We start from the raw sequence: 21,636 nt of genomic DNA on the forward strand, positions 1-21,636 counted from the left end.
TGGAGACCCCCTTCTACAGAAAAAGGTAAAAAAATTAAAGCGGGTGCCTTACAAAATTATTTAATTAATTACCTGCATTGCAGAATTCAAACTTGATAATTAATTACTGAACAATCAATTTATCTTTTTCTATATTGCATATTATAATTTGTAACCACTCATTTTTTTCAGTCAAACCCAAACCCTATTATTTGATTATAAAGTATATCAAATCAAAAATCAAATCAAAATATTTTAAAATACCATAATTTTATTTACAATAATGAACAAATTTTTTTTTCACATTAGGAGACACTTTCAGAAACACATTCAAAAGTGCCTTGAGTGCTTCATTCTATGTTCTTGCTGGCAAGGTGGCACTACGGTAAGGCATCCAGCTATTGATGTGAAAAGGGAGGTTTCTCAGCCTTTTTCTCCATCAAACATAACAGGAGGTAGGTGGATTCCTACGTTTAAAAAATGAAGTTGGAGGAGAGTTGTTTTTTTTTGTAGAAGAGTGGGCCAAAAGGATGCATGATTAAGATGCAAAAGACAAAACTCCTGTCATCTTTGAAAAATGATGCGTACTCTGAAATGATGAAGACAAACAAAGTCAAATAAAGAAGGGGTAATAGGAGCGCAAGTGGGCTTTAAGTGTGTGGGTGTAGAAGACTGAGCTGGCAGAGCATCTCCCCAGGAAGTTTATTATGAGGATGCACAAAAGAAATTGCAACCTAGGCATCATAAACTATTTTTATGTAAAAAAAATGTAATATCAGAATCCCCTAAACTATTTACATGCACATCTTTATATGTATTTGGAAGAATTCATAAAGTTATTTTACATTACAGAACAATGTTCAACTGAAAACAGCTCTTATGCTTGATCAGTCAATTGAGGGTATCTGAAGTTCTTAAATTGTTGTCAGTCAATCCATTCTTTTTTCCAAACTAGCTTTGGGATAGTTTGTGATCGAGGTGAAGTGGCAAAGATGAGGATCAGCACCTCCAAATCTGAGGCCATAGTCCTCAATTGGAAAAAGTTGGATTTCCTCTCTGAGTGGGAGGTGAGTTACTGCCTCAAGTAGAGGAGATTAAGCACCTTGGGGTCTTGTTCACAATTGAGGGCAAAAGGGATGGTGAGATCAACAGATGGATATGGGCAGTGAGCGTAGTGATACGGTCACTATCCCAGTCGTAGTGGTGAAGAAGGAGCTGAGTCAGAAGGTGAAGCTTTCGATTTACCAGTTGATCTATGTCCTCACCCTCAGCTATGGTCATGAGCTTTGGGTAATGACCAAAAGAATGAGATTGCAGGTAGAAGCAGCCGAAATTAGCTTTCTCCTCAGGGTGGCTGGGCTCTCCTTTAGAAGTAGGATGAGAAGTCCAGAGAGGCTCAAAGTAAAGCTGCAGACCATCTGCATCAAGAGGAGCCAGTTTGAACTGATGGTTCAGGCATCTGATATAGTTTTTATCGGCACGGCTCTCTGAGAGAAGACCCCAGGAAAGTCCCAGGGCTTGCCTGGAGCATTATATCTCCCATATGGTCTGGAACACCTTGGGATCTCACAGTATGAGTTGGCAAGTGTGGCTGGGGAAAGGGACATTTGGGCCTCACTGCTAAGATTGCTGTCCCAATGTACTGGGTTTGGATAAGTGATGGAAATGAATGAATGAATGAATGAATGAATGAATGAACATTCATATTTTTACATATTGAGTGTAAGATGATCAGATGCAAAAAGTGTGGGTGTGGCCATAAATGTGTCCTTCAATGGACTAGTGATAAAAACATTTCAGTCAGAGCTCAATATTTAACCAACAAACATGTCTGTCCATAAAAAGAGTAGCACTCTTAGGTACAAGTGGCTGAGGTATCAGAGACAATGTACCAAAAACAGTGTTTGAAGTGGGTGAGATTAGGATTTAATTCAAGCATTCTCTTACTTCACATCCTATCATTTTACTTTTTAACCCCCAATGGTACTCCATGTGCTGGTCATACACCTTGCAGTTTTAAGATTAGCAGCTCATTTGACTGTGGAGGATTTATAAGAATAATGTATGTAGCAATGTACTATGGTTCTTCTGCAAGCTTTAATGGTTGAAAAAATGAAAGCGGGTGGAATAACCAGTGGCAAGCTGCAATATTTCCACAAACCCCATGCATCCCACGTACTTGCAAAATGTGTAAAGCTTCTATACTGAATTTTGGCAGAAACCTAACTTATCACACCATCTTGGTTCATTATGGTATGGATGCTGAAAATTCTAAGAGCTGCCACCAAGATGGCACTGCATCTGAGCAAGCTGATTGACAAGAATGCTAGATAAGAGAGAAGTTTTGATTATTAAAAAAATGATTGGCTACTAGTTTATATCAGCAACATAGGATGCAGCACATGTAAGTCAATGAATTCAATATACCCGTGTAGATTTTGAGCCCAGGACATGAGCCGTCAGATGAATGGAGTGAGTGTACTGTCTCCTGTGGTGAAAAAGACAGAGCTAATAAGCAAACTTCACTAAGAGAGAAGATAAACATTTACAAACAATTTCAGGTTCACAAAACCTTAGGTAAGGATTTGTGCACATAAATTTCAGCATCTTATAGCTTCTTTGACCAAAGCTACAAGTCTGGCAAATGTAACACATAAGTTGACATAGTTAACAAGTTCTAAATTGCACATTTTTTTACTTTACCAGCCATTTACAAAGTGTGCTATTGTCTTTTAAGATGTACAGTACATAGTTTTCTTTTTCAGTTAGGTATGCAATATAAATATAAATTAAAAATTAAATATGATTGTGAAAGTATACTTATGGGAAAAAGAGAATGATTCACATAAAAATTTATTTTTATTGTATTCAATTTACCTATATTTTCTATTAAGCTTTAAAATCTTACACTTATTTTGAATGCCCTGGTATTTCCAGGACACAAATTCATGTGGATACATTTTTGTCAGGAATTACAGAAAAAGATTTCTATGTATGCATCTACACAGTAGTAGTATTATTAAGTTTACAGAGCATGATGAAATTCATCAGCCACTTTCTGGCACCATGATATACATCATTTTATTAAACTGAAAACCCAGATCAAGCAATAAAACGACTGGAATACATTATACAGTGACAGAATGAATTGTTTTGTTCCAGACGTTAACGTCTATATTTAATTTTTAGTTGTGAAGTTAAAAGGCTAAGGTCATATCACGGCTGTACCAGGGTTGTGTAAACCGAATATTGTGCTGTCAAGGCCAATCCCTACTCAGCTGAAGACTTTTTAAATTATTTCTTGTTACTTTGTGGCTGAACCAGAGAAGCAATATCAAAAGTAATGTTTATGACTGATTTGCTGCTCAAAAGCAAAAAAGCTTTTAAAAAGAATGAATAAATTAGAATTAGCATGAAACTATTTTATTATAGTACCTTCCACAACAAGTATTCCTTTAAACTGCTTTAGAAAAAATATACATCCTAAAGCAATACAAGAATAACAGATTATTTCAAAATAATATAAATCATAAAGAGTTAAGTATATTTGATTGATCCTGCAAATGCCCTGGCATCAAAAACTTAAATGTACATAGTACATGATTAATGGTAATAAAGTTAATCTAATCTAATCTAATCTAATATAGAATCTGAGAAAAAGAAGGACAAGCATTACATGAAAGAATACTTACCCAAAAATGCAGAAAAAAAAGTACTGTACATTCTGGCACAATTCACATTGGCATGAACATTGTGTAGTTAAAAATTATCTTTATTAAAATTGAAAGTGTTCCACTAAGATTTAAAATATAAAGGAACAATGTGTTTTACTATGTTAGGAACAGTCATCACTGGTGTTCTGCCTAGGTGTTGTTCCTGCTTCTGTGCCCAATGATTGCTGGAATAGCCACAAGCTGCCCCTGTCATTCTACAAATAAAATCCAAAAGAAAACTATAAGGGCACAAGTAACTGATATATATTATAATGCTGACACATACTGCCATTGAAATGTCCCTGGTTGCGTGACATGAATATAAAAGCACTGGACCAGACCCTGACCTAGATTTCATTGTCTGCATGTTCATACTGACCTAATTCACTAACTGTGACAAAAAAGGGCAATGCCTGCATGCAGACCTCCAGTAGATTACTGATGGCACTACCATCATTAGAAAGAGTGCTGCATGGCTTACTGTCTGCTGTGAAAGCACAAATCTGCCCCCGGAGGAATTCCTTTCAATTAATGTTGCTTTACAAATAAAAGTAGTAGTGATACCAAATACAAGAGATCATCTGCTACAGGATTAAATAAAATTAACATTGTTGGAGCATTTTTTTATAATTAAAATATCAGTTCTCGTGAAATAATCTATGAGAAATCTATATTTTAGTCACCGAAATCTATAAATGTTTTCTTCAAATGCAAATTCCAAGCCGTAGATTAGTTGTAAAACCAACACCAATCAATCCTCCAAACACTTTAAATTTTGATCAATTTCGTATATACTGAGAGTTGAGTCCATTTTAATCTAATAATGGGATAATTAGTAGAGTGACCTGCGGTGGGCTGGCGCCCTGCCCGGGGTTTGTTTCCTGCCTTGGGCCCTGTGTTGGCTGGGATTGGCTCCAGCAGACCCCCGTGACCCTGTAGTTAGGATATATTGGGTTAGAAAATGGATGGATGGATGGATGGATGGATAGTAGAGTGGGCGGAACACTACTTGGAAGTTTAGCAAACCATTTTTATGGTCAAATGAAGGCTACCAGATTTACACTGGAGGAACCCTAAAAATTTTTTTCTTTTGTTTCTTTTTCTTTTTAGATTGCCCAATAATATAATTATTTGATAAGGTTGCTATCTTATTTATATAAGAACTTCTATCAGCCAATGATGACTTATGTGCCTATGAACACACAGAGTTTTACTAAAAAAATGTTGGTGCCCATGAGAAAGGAAATCTCAAAGAGAGGGCAAATTCCTAAAACTATGCAATTATTCTTACCTATACCTCTCATTGCTCCTTTCTGATTTCTGATTATTACTTCATTCTGATTATTACGCCATCTATGTGTTATTGATATTGAACACCAAGGTCTACAGTGTAAAACAATAAATCAAACAAACACAACTTAAATATCATGGTCAATCTGACATCACATGATAGTGATATGGCACAGTAACTATCAAGGCCCAAAGAATCAACAAAATGGTGTGAGCTATGCCATACATTCCTAGCTCATCCATCAACCACTACATTCATTCTTGGGATTTGAGCTCTTCCTTCTGCTTAATATTAAAGCAGTGGCATCACCTGTCTACTCTTTTCTGGCAATTTATATGAAAACGGCTGCATTGTTCCATACCATGATTTTTTTTCAAACCTTCCACATTGAAGAGTACTTTTTCCTACTAAAAAATAGAAAAAAATGTCTGTTTACCTTTAATTTAACTTTACTGTTTATGATAAATAACACTTTTGTATTATAGTCTTTCATTTCAGTTGATGATAAGTAGTGGTAGTGAGAATTTCTTCTATCATGATAGTTCCATAGAAAATCACTGTGAGATAAAGTTTCATTGTAGGGATGGAGAGGGAAGGGGACGAATATAAGTAAGCTATTTGATTTTGGGGAAAATTCAAAGCTCGCAACAGGCTAGATCCGGGAAATAAGGTGGGGCTTCAATAAAATTGATTCCAGAGGTGCAGATAGAGACCAAGCTTCATTACCAGTGATGATTGACTTGAACATAATCGAATGTTCCTGCTTGGAATCCACATAGAATTGTTTGGCAAACTCCACATGGGCCCATTTCTCATTAGTCAACAGCAAGCATGGGAATTAATGAGCAGATTTTTTCATTTAGCCAAGTTTGTCCCGGAGAATTTTCACAATTGTTGCAGTATTACCTCTGCGCATGCACACACAAAAAAAACTGGCCTCCACCTAAAGCACCCAGAGAAATGCTGATGTTGCATTTCAGCAACCATTTCTAAGCTCTTTACTCTGCGCCAGCTGCCTGACAAAGTGCTGTTGTCATTTTGTGAGGCTGTATTGTATGAAACCTGGACTGTGCACCTTCCGATTATAAGACTTTTGTGTCTTGCTTTACTGTGCTTTACATTGTAAAAAAAATAATCTGTTTGTCCTCAAAAAGCTTGATGATGTTGGAGCTGTGGTTTTCCACATGGGAACAAATAACATTTGAAGTCTCTGGTCAGAGGTATTAAAAGAGGACTTTGGATCACTGCTGCATATCATTTGAGAAGGGATCCAGGAGTCAGCAGCGAGGATCTTTATCTCTGGACCACTTCTGATGTCATTTGTTTTTCCAAGATGCCTGGTTGAAGACTTTCTGCACTGAGCACAGCCTTGCCATCACAAAGAATTTTCATTTGTTCTGGGAGTGACAGTAGTTTTTCAGAACAGATTGGCTACATTCTCAGGCACCCAGGTTCTCTCAAACAATATAGCTAAAGTAATTTGTCTGCTTTAACTAATTCAAATCAGTCTTAATACTAATGTACATTACATACATTTACATTGATTTGATTGGCAGATGCTTTTATTCAAAGAGACTTACAAAAGAGGTAAACATAATTGAGTAACATTAGGCTAGGGTCTGATTATATTTTATATTATATTATATTATATTATATTATATTATATTATATTATATTATATTATATTATATTATATTTTGAATCTAGCCAAGCCAGAAGTTGAATTGTCTAAAATTTTTTTCATATTTAGCAACATGTGGCCAGTAATAAAAACATTAAAAAATAGTGCACAATAAAGGATTATTGTCCACAATTTAATAAATATTCTTCTCACTAATTGTTTGATGAAATCATGCCAGCCATTGACTTATAAAACAACTTTACATACTATCCATCCATGCTCTAACTATCAAATCAGTCTATGTAAAGAATAATGGTAATAGTGATGCTGATTTAAATTATACAGGTAGCTGTACCCTTGCTAAGTACAGTATAAACCTACGTTAGGGTATGACGTCTCTGTAGTGGCTTCACCTATAGATGTGCACTATTTTAGCACTATAGTAACACATTTGGTTCTAATTAAACAACCTGGACCAAGTGGGATACATACAAATTCCTTTATTGGTATTTCAGGATGACCTACCACTTGGATACAGCTGTGCTCTTCAGAGACCTTAACTGTGGCTTTACTAAGTATTAGAGCATTAACCAGTAAGACTTTTTTACATTAACTATCATATTAGTGATAGGAAAACAGACTTTCTTACATTGAGTGAAACATGGCTCAGTAGTGATGGTATGGCAGTATTAATTGAAGCAGCACTTCAAAATTATAATTTTGTTAGCCAAGGTAAAAAATTCAGTGGTGAGAATTTTCTTGAGTAAATGAAACTGTAAAGAAATAAATGTTGGTATAATTGCCATACTAATTCAAAGAGTGACACAGTCTCTCATATTGATCATTTTTATCCATCCATCCATCCATTATCCAACCTATCCTAACTAGAGGGTCACGGGGTCTGCTGGAGCCAATCCCAGGACACAAGGCAAGAAACAAATCCCGGGCAGGGCACACACATACACTAGAGACAATTTAGAATTGCCAATGCACCTAACCTGCATGTCTTTGGACTGTGGGAGGAAACCCATGCAGACACAGGGAGAACATGCAAACTCCACGCAGGGAGGACCCGGGAAGCGAACCCGGGTCTCCTAACTGCGAGGCAGCAGCGCTACCCACTGCGCCACCGTGCCGCCTGATCATTTTTATGAACCCCCAAATATAATGCATCCTTTGTTGTGGAATTCTCAGACTTAGCATCCAAAATAACTAATTACGAAAGGTTTCTAATTGTATGGGATTTCAGTTTTCATGATAATATTCACTGTGACCCTAAAGCAAGAGAATGTATTACCTTGTTGCACTCCTCTGACCTTAGCCAGCATGTCAGATAGTCTAAAGCATAAGGAAGGACACACGCTGGATTCAGTCATTTCAAAAGGACTAAAAATTGGTGTGACGCAAGATATGGATATTGGTATAGCTAACCATTTCTGCATTCTATTAACATATAAATACTGGTAACTAGAACTAAGGAGCAACATATATGTTAAAAAATGTTATTTTGGTGCATCTGTAGCATCTAGGTTTGCTAATATTCTCAATAATCAGTCCGAATTTAGCACTTGTCCTAGCACAGCCAGCAAGGTGAGAACTGCAGCTGACACAGTGACCACTGAAAAAGAAATCTTTAGCATTAAGATATCTTGGAAACCTCATAGAAGGATCTAAAGAGAAAAAGCTGTAGGACTAACTGTAAATGGAGAAAAAAAATGTGAAATATTAAAGGCACAAATAGCTGAGTACAACAAAGTAGTTAATCTTGAGAGGCAGTCCTATTTTTCTAAAATTATAAATGATTAGGAAGGAATCCCAAGAGTTTTATTTTGAACTATTGATTGTCTTCTAAACCCAGTTCAACCAACAAAGTACCCACTGAAAACAAATTAAACTTGAGGGGGTTTTGTCCACATTTTTAAACACCAAATAAATGATATTATGTAATATAACACATCCCTCTAAAATTAATCCTGTTGAACCTTAGCATGCTCTTTTTAGAGAGTGAAATTTCTTCACTCAAATAGGTTTACCTGAACTCCGAAGAATAATTTCTCAGCTTGAACCTTCCACTTGCATCCTTGATCCAGTCCCAACCGGCTTTTTAAAAGAAATCCCCAGTGTCCTAATTGATAGGTACTTGACATAGTAAAATATGGGGGTCTTCCCAGATTGTCTAAAGAATGAAGTAGTTTAAGCACTGTTTAAGAAAAATAATCTAAAATGACAATTTCAATAACCATTATATTCTTGATAAGTTTTGTCAGGTTTTGGAGCAAATCATAGTACAGAAACCGCACTGCTTAAAATGGCAAAAGACTTGAAGGTTAGTGCAGAGAAAGGCCATCCATTTGTTCTTGTTCTACCAGACTTGAGCACAGCAAAATACAGACCACAGTATTCTAATAAATCACCTTAGTCAATGAATGGGCCTCTCCGCCAGTGTCTTAAATTGGCTTCAGTCTTATTTAACATGCAGAAATTTCTTTGTTACGTGTGGTGATTGCAGTTCAGGGATCCATGATATTGTATACAGTGTATCACAAGAATCTATTCTGGGCCCGCTATTGTTTTTAATCTACATGCTCCCACTAGGCCAGTTTATATTAAATTACAAAGATAACTACCACAGCTATGCAGAGGACATGCATCTTTACTTATCTATAGCATCTGTTGACCCTGATGCTCTGGACTCTCTGATCCAATGTCTGTCATATAATTCTAAATGGATGAGTAGTAATTTCCTCAAGCTAAATAAATAAAGAAAAAACTGAAATTTTAGTAATTAGTAAAAATGGAAATAATGAAGGTATTAGAAATAAACTTGATCCCTTAGCATTAACAGTCAAGACAGAAGTAAAGAATTCAGACGTAATCATGGACTCTGACCTAAATTTGAAATTGCACAACAATAAATAGACAACCCCAAATCAGAAAAAGTTGGGACGGTATGGAAAATGCAAATAAAAAAAAAATGCAGTGATTCTTAAATTTACTTTGACTTTTATTTCATTGCAGAAAGTAGAAACCCAATATATTTCATGTTGTGTCTGGTCAACTTCATTTCATTTGTTAATCTACATCCATTCCTTCTGCCTGTGATGTTTGAATGAAAGTGGATACCCCAACCTGCCATGACACCCGCTGCATCAAATCCATCCATCCATCCATCCATTCTCCAACCCACTGAATCCGAACACTAGGGTCACGGGGGTCTGCTGGAGTCAATCCCAGCCAACACAGGGCGCAAGACAGGAAGCAATCCCGGGCAGGGTGCCAACCCACTGCAGATCCTCTAAGACAACCCCTTAAAAAAATGAAGAACAGCATAAGAACATTTATGTTACATAGAATGATCAGTGGGAGCTGGGCAGTCTTTTGGGCTGGAGCCACTACAGATTTTGTTTTCTTCTCCAGCTTAACTGAAGTTTTGTTTTTTTTTATATGGAGTCTACACATTTTCCATGTGTCTGCCAGGGTCTCTCTAGATTCCCATTTTTCTTGTCCCATCCCTTTAAATTGCTGAGATTTTCTAAACTGTCTCATTGTAAGTGTGGTGGATTGGTGCCCTGTCCAGGGTAAGTTTATTGTGCTGCTGGAAAAGATTTTGTCCCTTGTGACCATGAATTGAATTATGCAGGTTTGGCAATTTATTGCTATACTAATAAAGCAGTTCAGAAATTATGTAAGCAAGAGTGAAAAATTAAAACTGGAAAAAAAACACTATTATTAATACACATTTAAAGTACCAGAACATGTAATGAATGGCAGATGAAAGAGATCAAAGAACATTCATATAATTAAATACCTAAAATAAAAAAAGTGGTTAATGTGACAGATGGGGAAATACATAAAAAACAACTATGAAGAATAAGAAAAAATAATAGCAGCCCTGAGTCACACAATTCATGCAATTTCAAAATCTGGGAGCATCAACCTTTAGAGCACCTAAGCAACATTCATTCTTCAGCTAGGATTAAGTGGTTGTCAGTGCTCTCTGAGCGCCTGTTCAAACTTTGTTTAATGTTAATTGAAGCTAATTACCCTGCAATAGAAACAAAAGTTCAAACAACATTTTTGCCCCTATCATTTTTATAGTGCCCTTGAAATTCATTTTTAACATGACAGACTCTGTAATTATGCTATTACTGCTCACCACGATGCAATACTGCAAAAAAAGAAACTAGTAAAAGTAAATACTGTAGCTGCTTTAATGTGTATATTTAAAAAGTGAAGTTCTAACAAACCAAAGAAAGGTCGTAATGCTAAATACAGCTCTTACATTTACTGTCTTCTTAATTCAATACTCACTTCATACTAATGGAACACATACTGTGGATTATAGGGGGTGCTCATGTTTCATCCCTGAGTCCAAATGAAGCAACAAAAGAGAAGGGTTTTTTTGTCTCAAAGCAGGAAAACATTCAAGACAGTTCCCCATAAACACATAAGGGTTTAAAAATAACAAAAACCTAAACCTTCTGGCTGTTCTATTTATCCTCCAGCCTTTTTTTCTTGTCTGGTCTCTTAGCAATGACTTCCTTTCAGCACTAAGACCCCCTGTGTACTGAATGGCAGGGACTTTTTTAGCTGGGTCAGGAAACCCATCCGGTTAAGCTCTCACTACTGTTTCCGGGTTATCTGGCCAGTGCTCAAAGGTCTGCAGGTATCTCTGAGTAGCTCCCCCTAGCAGTACTAGGTTTCCCGGCAGACTTCTCCCACCACAGAGTGTAATTGGGAAAGGCCAGTCTGTCTGTTCTCCCCAGTACTCTTGTTGTTTCAGCCCCCAGTGTACTCTAGTGGCCTGGAAGACGTTTACAAGGGCAACAAATTGACTGTTCCCTGTCCCACTTTCACGTTACCAAAAAATTGCATTCATTTTATATAGTGTACTTCACAAAGTAGTTCATAGCAAGATTATTCAAACAATGTATCATGATAAACAGATGACTGAAAGCAAAATGTGTCTTTCACACCTTTGAGTTCAATGTGTAAAATATGATCAACTCATTTGGCGGTTTTACAACAAATGCTCCAGACAGAACAGAGGATTTTTATCATTCTGTCTGTATTAGATAATAAGTGAAAAAGATTCAGTTAAGGCTAATTAAGATACAGCTTTCTGAATCTAATCACTTGCTAATAATGAATAATGTAAGCATTCCATCAAATTCATTTTAATTAGAGCGCAAGTTATGAATTATATGTGGAAGGCATCTGTTAAGAAATAAATTATTGTGGTTCATCTAAAATATAATATCTTCATGTCTAACTTCAAGGATTCTTCAAAAGTTTGCACTTTTTTGTTTCCAGCCTATATTTCTGAGTTAATTCACTGGGACTTTTTAATTTGGTTTGTAAACTTTTATCTATTGGTTTGGCACCTGGCTGCTGCTGAGCCTGCTGTCAGTCAGAGTGGCAGTCACTAGCATATGGCGAGCTAGATTAACTATTAAAGATACCTGAAAATTAGTTTTCAGATATTTCAGAATCCTTTAATATTTGGATATTTGCAATGGAGTTTACGATATTTCAACTTGAAGAGGAAGCCATTTTAAGATATTAGGAAATTAATAAAAAATACCTAAAATAGTATTTTAGAGTGGCATGGTAGCACCATGGTTAGCGCTGTAGCAAATAGAAAATGTTATTTGTTTGCCACTTGTCTGTCTTGTCTGCTTGTGTGGACAAAGACGCTAACTCATACATGCTGTTTGGGGAATATACAAGTGATTGACAGCGGCATACCTGAAAGCTGGGTGTCCGGTTTCAGAAGTACTTTGCATTTTTGAAAGGAGAGAAGAGGACAGCAATCTGAGGAAAAAGATGGAAAAAACAGCAAAATGGATTAGCTGCTACATGGGCCATGTAAAAGGAACCACAGCTACGAAGACCTCTCTAGATACTGTAGGTGAAGGTTAGCATTTGTCTCCAGCGATGTAAATCTTGTATTTAATTATGACTAGCAGAATTGGGTGAGCTCGTTGAAGTCCTTTTTTTAAGAAATGACACAGTACTGACTGTGGAAGCATTTATATTTAAATATTCACATTCTTTCATTGAATAGCTTCTACAATTCATTTACTTATTATAATCAGATAACTCGATCTCTAAACTATTGTGTGAACTTCAGGAGAGGCTGGGGTGTATATTCAGGGCTGGATTAAGACCTTTAGATACCCTAAGCACTTAAAAGATTTTGGTGCCCCCCTATATATGAGCCGCACTCACTCTCAGTGGACGACTGAACTGGTCAGCTGACATGACCAAAACAAGAATGATCATGTGAGCCTAGGTGGACGGTGTGGCAGTTACCAGATTCTAATTTTGCAGTATTCCCAAGATTAATATATATAATTAGCCTCTTAACATTTTAAGAAGTAAAGATACATTGAGCACTACTGGAGTGGTTTCGGGTAAACTACATTTTAAAGGCGGTATAACACAACAGATAAGTAGTACTAACAGCAGCTAAAATGTATTTGGATCATCTCCCTGTAGTAGATCCCTTTTGAAAGGCGCTACACGACCACTGTGGTATAGAAATTACATTTTCTATGTGATCGTCAAAATTTCTGCCTGACAACCTTGCACTATGTGCCTGTGATTTAAGAGAAAAATAATTCTGATAAACACTTTACATGAAGAGGTCTGTACATCTTCTTAGATGTAAACTATTCATCTTCTTAAAATAGTTGATCACAAAAGCAACCTTGAATGTTGTGGGGTTTTAGTGACCCGAACTCACCTTAAGGGACAGTAAGTAGTCGTGGATGGTAATTTACAAACAGAGTCCTGCTTCGATGGCGCCGATTACACTCATTCGCAAAGATTTCCACTCTCCCAGGAGCCGACAGGGCACTTGAAGTGTCATAAACAGTGTGAGAAGAGAGGACGCTGCCCGAAACTGCGAAGTTCTCGACATTCCACGCCTCCCAGCATCCACTTTGTTCTCACGACCTCTCACCGCTGAAGGTGGTCTCGTCTTCACATTGTTTACAGATCGGAACAGTTAAAAAGTAGAAAGACGCATCCTCATCTCTTCTACTATCAAGTACTGCAAACTAAAAAAAAGTTACAATGTGGCAGTTTCTGCAACAGTCACGTGGACGAATAAATAAAACTTCTCTGTCAGAACGCGCCTGGCGGCAGACAGCTCAGCATTGTAGTCCAGAGAGGAGGGCTGAGAGAGGGCGACACGGGGTGCACTTCTATGGGATAGATCGGCGTGTTTGTGTTTACTTCTTTTTAATATCAGTAAAATAATATTACACAAATAATAACAATTCGTAAAGACGATATAAAAATGGCGTCCACAAACGAAGTGATTAGTTCCTGTATTATAAAATGTTCTGTAATTTCCATATCACGTGGTCATACATAATTTCCGTTTTATACGTAATTTCCATATCGCGTGGTCATACGTAATTTCCGTTTCAAACACGAAAAGAATTTTATATACTGTATATAGATGTATGTATTTTTTTTCACCTAATATGGAAGTCCCTTTCTGTGGAACCAGGCTCATTCGCAGTTTTGCTCCATATGGTCCATGGTAAACCTGGCGACGGAAAATTTCTGTGGTGCTCCCCATCGCTGATGCCCTAAGCACGTGCTTATTTTGCTTAATGGTTAATCCAGTCCTATATATATTACATATATTATTATTCACACTTCTGTGGTGGGCTGGCGCCCTGCCCGGGGTTTGTTTCCTGCCTTGAGCCCTGTGTTGGCTGGGATTGGCTCCAGCAGACCCCCGTGACCCTGTAGTTAGGATATAGCGGGTTGGATAATGGATGGATGGATTATTCAAACTTATGCGGGTTATTGTGTGTTCAGAGGAAGAAGGTCATTGCTGTTTTCATCTTTGTGTCTTTTTTTTTTTAATGTATATTTTTTACTGGTTTTTCTGAACTTGCCTTTTAACTGTCTTTTTTACATATACTGTATATGTTCATTTAAAGTTGATTATATCAAAAAGGGAGGTACAGCAGGGTGATTCAGGGGATGATATTTGCCTGTCTTTTTATTAGCCTCCTAAAGTTTAGTAGGGCAAATGGTAGCAATCAGTCCACTTCAGCATTTTGGGTCTGATTCATTAGAACATTACTGTTTCAAATATTCATCATCCTGGCTTAAATCCTACATCAAGCCATTGGCTAAGTAGACTTTTCTCCCACGCCAAAAAAGTGAATCCAAACTGGCCCCATGTAAGTATCGGTGTGTATGTGTGAATGGCCTCTGCGATGAACTGGTACTCTGTCCTTTGCTCTTTACCATTAAGTGCAAACTAAAAGCCTGCACTTGATTTGTTGTGAAAAGAAAAATGAGCAGGGGAAGAAAAGAGGTTTAAAAGGACTTAGCAGTTCTCTTTTGGCTTTGAGTCTGGTTAGTGTTTAGGCTTTTGCAAAAGATATTTTGTTTTCTTGCTTCATCTCATGGTTTATTTCTCAAAACTCCTCTGCTCAGTTTGAACTGGCAGAAAACCTGGCATTTAGTTTAAAGGATAATGTAAATACTGTAAATCATTATTACGTACCTTTAAAGTAATGTCCCACAGATGATAGACATTTGTTTCAATATTCCTATCACTTGTAAATAATACCAAGGAAGGTAATGAGAGTTGGGGCACCATAGTGATCTTGATATAATTGTAGTACTAGGGTGTTGTACCGTGTTAGCCATTATGAATGTAGTGAGAAGTCAAGCAGAATGACACATTTTATTGGCTAACTAAAAAGATTACAATATGTAAACTTTCGAGGCAACTCAGGCCTCTTCTTCAGGCAAGATGTAATCGATATAATTGGAAATACAGTAAGCGACTAAAGAATGACCGTATTAAAATGAAGTTGTTTCATCTTTTCAGCTGAGAATTAGAAGTTGACTGCCTGAAGATGGCAGTGGAGCCGGTTTTCAGGCTGGAAAACAGGAAGAGGTGGGTTCAAGAGGTCACAGGAAATGGAAGTGACGTCATTGGTGGCTTTGACTGTCAATCACTGCTTTGCAGAGGGAGGAAGAGAAACGGCATTAGGTGACAGTGCCAACCCCTTGTTCGGAGTGCAGTTACCTTTAGAAGCTGTCTCCCATACGCATGTGTGTGACACACTTCAGAAAGCAATCCTGGACATCTATTGTGCTAGGAAATTCTCTATTCTTTGTTACATGAAACTCATCAAATCTTCTTCCATAGAGCTTAGTTTTAATTACCGTACATACTCACGTATAAGTCAGCTCTTGAAACCCAAAAAAATCGATCATAAAATCAGACCCAGACTTTTACGCCCGTTTAAAAATGCTTAAATTTTTTTTTTTTACATCTTCTTGCTTTCTCCAATCTCATGTCAGTTTCTCAGACGCATCGAATTTTGTTGCAGCAGCGAAGTTACAAACTTCTTTGGCTACTTCAAACGACATTTAATTTAAAACCAGCTTCATATTTTCTTCTGTTCGAACGCTCCATCGTAGGTAAGGGATGCTCTTACGATAAAGGTGTATGAGGGTGTGAGATGCAAAAAACACAAATCAGTGCAAACATTGCTTTGGAATAGTTCGGGTATTACCATGTGGTCACGTAGACACAATACATAGAAAAAAAGGCAGTGCACTCCGTGGTTACTCCGTGGGCTTTAGCATATCAAAATCTCTTGGACCAATAGCATGAGTTTTCCGCATTTGACTTATACGACCAACATAATAAAATACAAGAAATTATACAGTAAAATCAAGTCCCGACTTATCTGCGGGAGAACCTATCCATGAGTATATACGGTATTGGGAAAAGATGAAGAAAGTTGGTTTGATTATTTGTCTTCTGTTTTGATTATCACACACTATCTGATTGCGAAACATTTGATTAACAGTTAACAATCTTGGAAGAGATTTTATAGACACTTGACAAATGCAAACATTTTTCCCAACATGATTCAAAATAGATTACTAAGTCTTTCTCAGTTTCACTGATGGTTAATTTTTTGTCATTTTGACCTGTTTCTTTGAAATTAGCAGACACTTTCTCATTGTATGATGACATGAACATGACATATCTTTCACTCTAGGACATATTTGAAAAGTTCTGTTAATTGATTAAAAAAAAATCTTTCCTGAAATGCAATCATTACCAAAGTCACTTCTTAACATCTGAAGATTTTCTGTTCCACATCTTCTATTTTTCAAATAAAACTTGATGTATCCATGTTGCTTTTCATTTGCATTTGCTTTAATTATACTGAAGTAAGAGATATTTCTGCATCAGAACTCACCTTTTTGAATGCTCCTCTAATGTATGAGGAAATGGCTTGTTTATGGGATACATTAATATTTCTCATTGGTACACACCCCATCATAGCTCAGATAATAAACATCTTCAAAGTTTTCGATCAGATCTTACATATTATTATTAAAGATAATGTTAAATGATGACAACTTTGCTTACCCTACTGTTCATGTGTGAGTGAAAGCTTATCCACTGTTAATCAAAGGTGATATTGGTTTACTACTTATTTAAGCAATTTATTTTCAAAACATAAATAAATTGGAAAGGCACATATGTCCAGATATTCTTTATGAAGAGAAAAAATCCAATCAAATTGATTGTAGCCTTGTTTATGTTTGCCTCCACTATGTGTGTCAGTAGAAAGCTTAATGGTTTATGAATTGCTAGATGAAGAAATGTGATTAACCTGTCCTCATCCCACGATATTTAGAGTGATTGACTGTGTATTATAAAATCACTACACTTTATATATTCTATCTTCTATAATATCGTCTACAAATCAGAAACATGTATTAGGCATCTACTAGCCTCTCATTGTCCAGATTAAGCAAGTTTAATTTTTTCAATTATTTTTTTATATTGTAATTTAGGTAGCTTGCAGTGCATTAGGCATCATTTAATATTCAGTCATCATGAAAATGAATGTTTTTTTTTCTGAAAAAGATAAATTCTTATGCAGCCTGAATGAGGGCTAATTTGTTGGCAGTGAGTTATCAGTTTTTTTGTAGCTTTAGTACAACTATGTGGCAGATTTCACTTATGATGACTGGGATGGTGTGTGATTCCCTTACCTGGCTGTACAAAGGACTGAATGGCCAAGAAGAAAGGCAAGCTGCTCCTTATCTTTGCCAGAAGATGTCAACCTCAGAGTGAGTATACTGGCATCCCAGCAGGGATAGGCTGAAAATCCTTACTTGGTCAGGAGGCCAGTGTAAAAGAGGGGCAGGTGGAAGCTGCCAGTTTGAGCTATTTACTCCACCAACATGCTAGATGACAGCAGCAGTGGGATATGGTACTCATACTGATACACACAGGGTATGCTGGGATTTGCAATCCAGTGGGGCAGCCCTGTTGGGTCCGTGGGTGCTGCCAGGGTGTGCTGCAGAGATCTGTGGTCCCTGCTTCGGGGAATTTCTGCCTGACATTGAAATGCTTCCTACTGGCAGTGCCCTCCCTGAACCTTCCATAAAGGCAAGTTTGTTTTGGGTGGAAGTGGACAAAGCTTGCCTGAGAGGAGTGGAGGAAGAGAAGAAACAAGAGAATTTTGATTGTGCAAGCAGTGTTCAGAAGCCTGCTAGAAGGTATTGCTGAAATAAATTATTTGGAACCCAGGACATGAGTTGTTTCTGGGGTTTTGCTGCAATACCTCCTATAGGCCACACACTTTAAATTACTCCATTAATAGTAATCCTCAAGACATAAAGAAAGGATTATGTAAATTAACAAACTTGTTTATTTTCTAGTTGTCATTCTCACTACTGCACTTCCTCTTCTATTGTGTCTTCTGTAGTTTGCCATCATTAATAACCAGTCAAAGCAGTTATGTGTTCTGTTAAAAACTTCTCATGGACCACAAACACCTACCCTTATATTATATAGACTTCTTCAGAATTGCAAAGATAAGGGGAAATGAGTGTGGTTTTCTTACACTGAGTATTTCAGCTCTATCACTGAGTCCGTTAAAATAATACAGAAAGTGTGTCCCTGAGGGCTAAGTAGTTTTCTTTAATTAAGAAAATTAGACCTTTAGAGAGAGGATAAATGACTTTTCTTCATTGCTGTTCTTTTAACGGTAGTAGCATGGTGGTACGGTGGTTACAATTGCTACTTCACAGCTTTGAGGAACTGTGTTCAGTTCCCACCTTGGTCATTTGTCTTGTATGGGTTGTCATATGACATCCTCCAGTTGTTGCCCACATATTGATGAAAAAACTAAATTTATTGGCAGTTCTAATCTGGTCAAATAAACACAAATGGTGAATGTGTAACCAAGGGCTTCCTGTGATGCACTGGTGCCCATTCCTGGGTTGTTTAGCTGTGCTTAGACAAGGCATCAATGCACCATGGCATTGCAATAAAATATATATAGCCATTGTAGAACTTGAACCCTGGACACAGACAGACACGGACTCAGAATGTCCAAAAGCACACACGTTTATTTCTTCTTTTGGCGCACACAGCACAAACACAGTGCACAAACCACCACAATGCTCAGTCCTTCTTTTCTTCTACTGCCTCCACTCCTCTCCTGCAAGCTCTGTCCACTGCCACCCGACTCGGGCCTCCCGAATGGAGTGAAGCAGTCTTCTTTATACTGCACCTGGAAGTCTTCCAGGTGTGGCTGAAGTGTTGCATGCCCAGACTTCGGAGCTGTCCAGGCGCCCCCTGTAAGGCCCTGATGTAAACCAAGGGGGCTGCCCTCTAGTGTCCCGGGGGAAGTACTTCTGGTGGTATATTCATTCCCCCAGTCTTCTCTTCAAAAGGGCGCCCTGTCTGGCAAGATCCCCGGCCGTCCATCACACCATATATTTTGCAAATCACTTATTTTGTCCAAGGTCAAAGGGAGCTGAGCAAAGGGCACAACAAAGGTCACATTGATGGAACTAACCCTGGACACATCAGTCCATTACCAAAACTGGGCTAATTTCGCTTCAATCAATCTAAATCACATGTAATATCCATCCGGTCTATGAAATTGAGGCTAGGGGGCCAGTCTGTTGCATTCCATTATAGTACACAAACACACACACACACACCCACGCTCGCACACACACACACACGCACACACACACACACACACACACACACACACACGCACACACATACAAGTACACATGTAGATTTGCTTGTACTTACCAATTAACCTGACATGTACATCTTTAGGATATGGGAGCAAACCAGGCAGTATACAGACTCAGGATTAACACCCTGGACTCTGAAGTAGTGAAGCAGGAGCTCTAACCATATCCTGCAAGTGATGTATTTACAAAAAAAAATCTAAGTTGTGGATTAATTGTTTTTCCAAAATAAAGATAATGGCAATTTTAAGGAAGAAAATGTTACATTTGAATGCACTAGAAAATAACATTTTTCAAAATGTTTGTTTCCTGAAATATTTTTGGTGATTATAACAGGCAGCTTCAAGTTGAAAAGAAATATAATTTCAGATTGACTGTATCATATAGGAATTTGGAGAAACACAATATTAATTTTTAATGAATTTAGTGTGTTTAATCACTTAATCATGGTGATACATTGCATTTGATCAATTGAGATGAAAAGGTTTTGCTGCTGCTTTGTACTTCGTCTCTGATGCTTTTCACTTCAGTGTCCAAGAGTAGCTGGCCAGCAGCAATGGATACCACTTGCCCTGACACTGCGATCCATTGTTGCAATGTCCTGGTGAAATTACTAAGATTAGGTTTAGACAGGTGCAGAGGAGATATGTTAAGTATATTGGGAGAAGGATGTTAAGGATAGAGCTTCCAGGCAAGAAAAAAAAAGAGGAAGGCCTACGCGAAGGTTTATGGATGTGGTGAGAGAGGACATGCAGGTGATGGGTGTAACAGAACAAGATGCAGAGGACAGAAAGATACGGAAAAGATGATTCGCTGTGGCAACCTCTAACGGGAGCAGCAGAAAGAAGAAGAAGAAGCAGGGAAAATGTTACAACAATGAATACAGAAAATGAATCTGTTCCACTTCATGGTTTTGTATGGTTGAATGTTGGCAACCAGCTGGACACAGTTTGGTGCTCTGTAGTTGCCAAGAAAGTTCTCAAAAATATTTTTGAATGCCTTCCATGCAATTTCCACCGGCCCCACTAACAGATCTTGGAACTACTTGTCATTGATGACATGTCTGATTTGTGTACCAACAAAAATGCCTTCCTTCCAAAAAGTTTCACTTTTTGAATGGAATTACTGAAATAAATCAACTTTGTCATGATATTCTAATTTTATGACCAGCACCTGTATATGTATATTTAATATAGAAGAGGAAGTCACAAAAATAAGCAATTGCTTGTAAAATGGTACCTTAAAGGAAAATTTAAAAATGATTTTTGTGATCAGCAGGCCAAAATCTTCATTGTCCAGTGATATTAGACAACCTCCCATATTACCATCTGTCATTGTAAGTATTCTCATAAAGTCGTAAGTCAAACACTTGAGGATGACTTACTTTAACTGGGATTAAAAACTAATTTCAGTAAAAAATACAATATTTCTATATTGGTCTCAAACTCTAGTTCTCATGCTTTTGTGGAAAATTTCTGTCCATTATCTTAACAGCATTTCCTGTACCTTTAGTCACCAAAATTAAGACTGCAGATAACTGATAATGGAAAAGTCAAAGGCAATTCACAGTAGAATTTCAGACACCATACTCATTCCTATAAAAATAATGTTAAACAGTGTTGTAACATAGCTCATATTCACTCTGTCTTTAAGTAGTAATTGGTTAATTTTATTTATGATTTTATTATTTGCAAATACACAAACAGAGACATGTAAAGGCACAAATTAATTGATAATAAAGTGTATATTAAACAAAGAAAGAAGGAGAAACCATTTACTAAACAACTAACGTGTATGCAAAAGCCCTCCCCAAAAATTAACTAACACAGAACAAATCACTAAGTACAAAAAGATTGACAATGAATACAGCAATACAAAGTTCAAATGCAGTCCAGATGCTGACGCAGATTGAATGTGATAAATGAACAGAAGTCCCAAGTGAACAGCTTTCAGTATAT

This window comes from Erpetoichthys calabaricus, chromosome 1 (assembly GCF_900747795.2).
Source record: "Erpetoichthys calabaricus chromosome 1, fErpCal1.3, whole genome shotgun sequence".
NCBI classification, from domain to species: domain Eukaryota; kingdom Metazoa; phylum Chordata; class Cladistia; order Polypteriformes; family Polypteridae; genus Erpetoichthys; species Erpetoichthys calabaricus.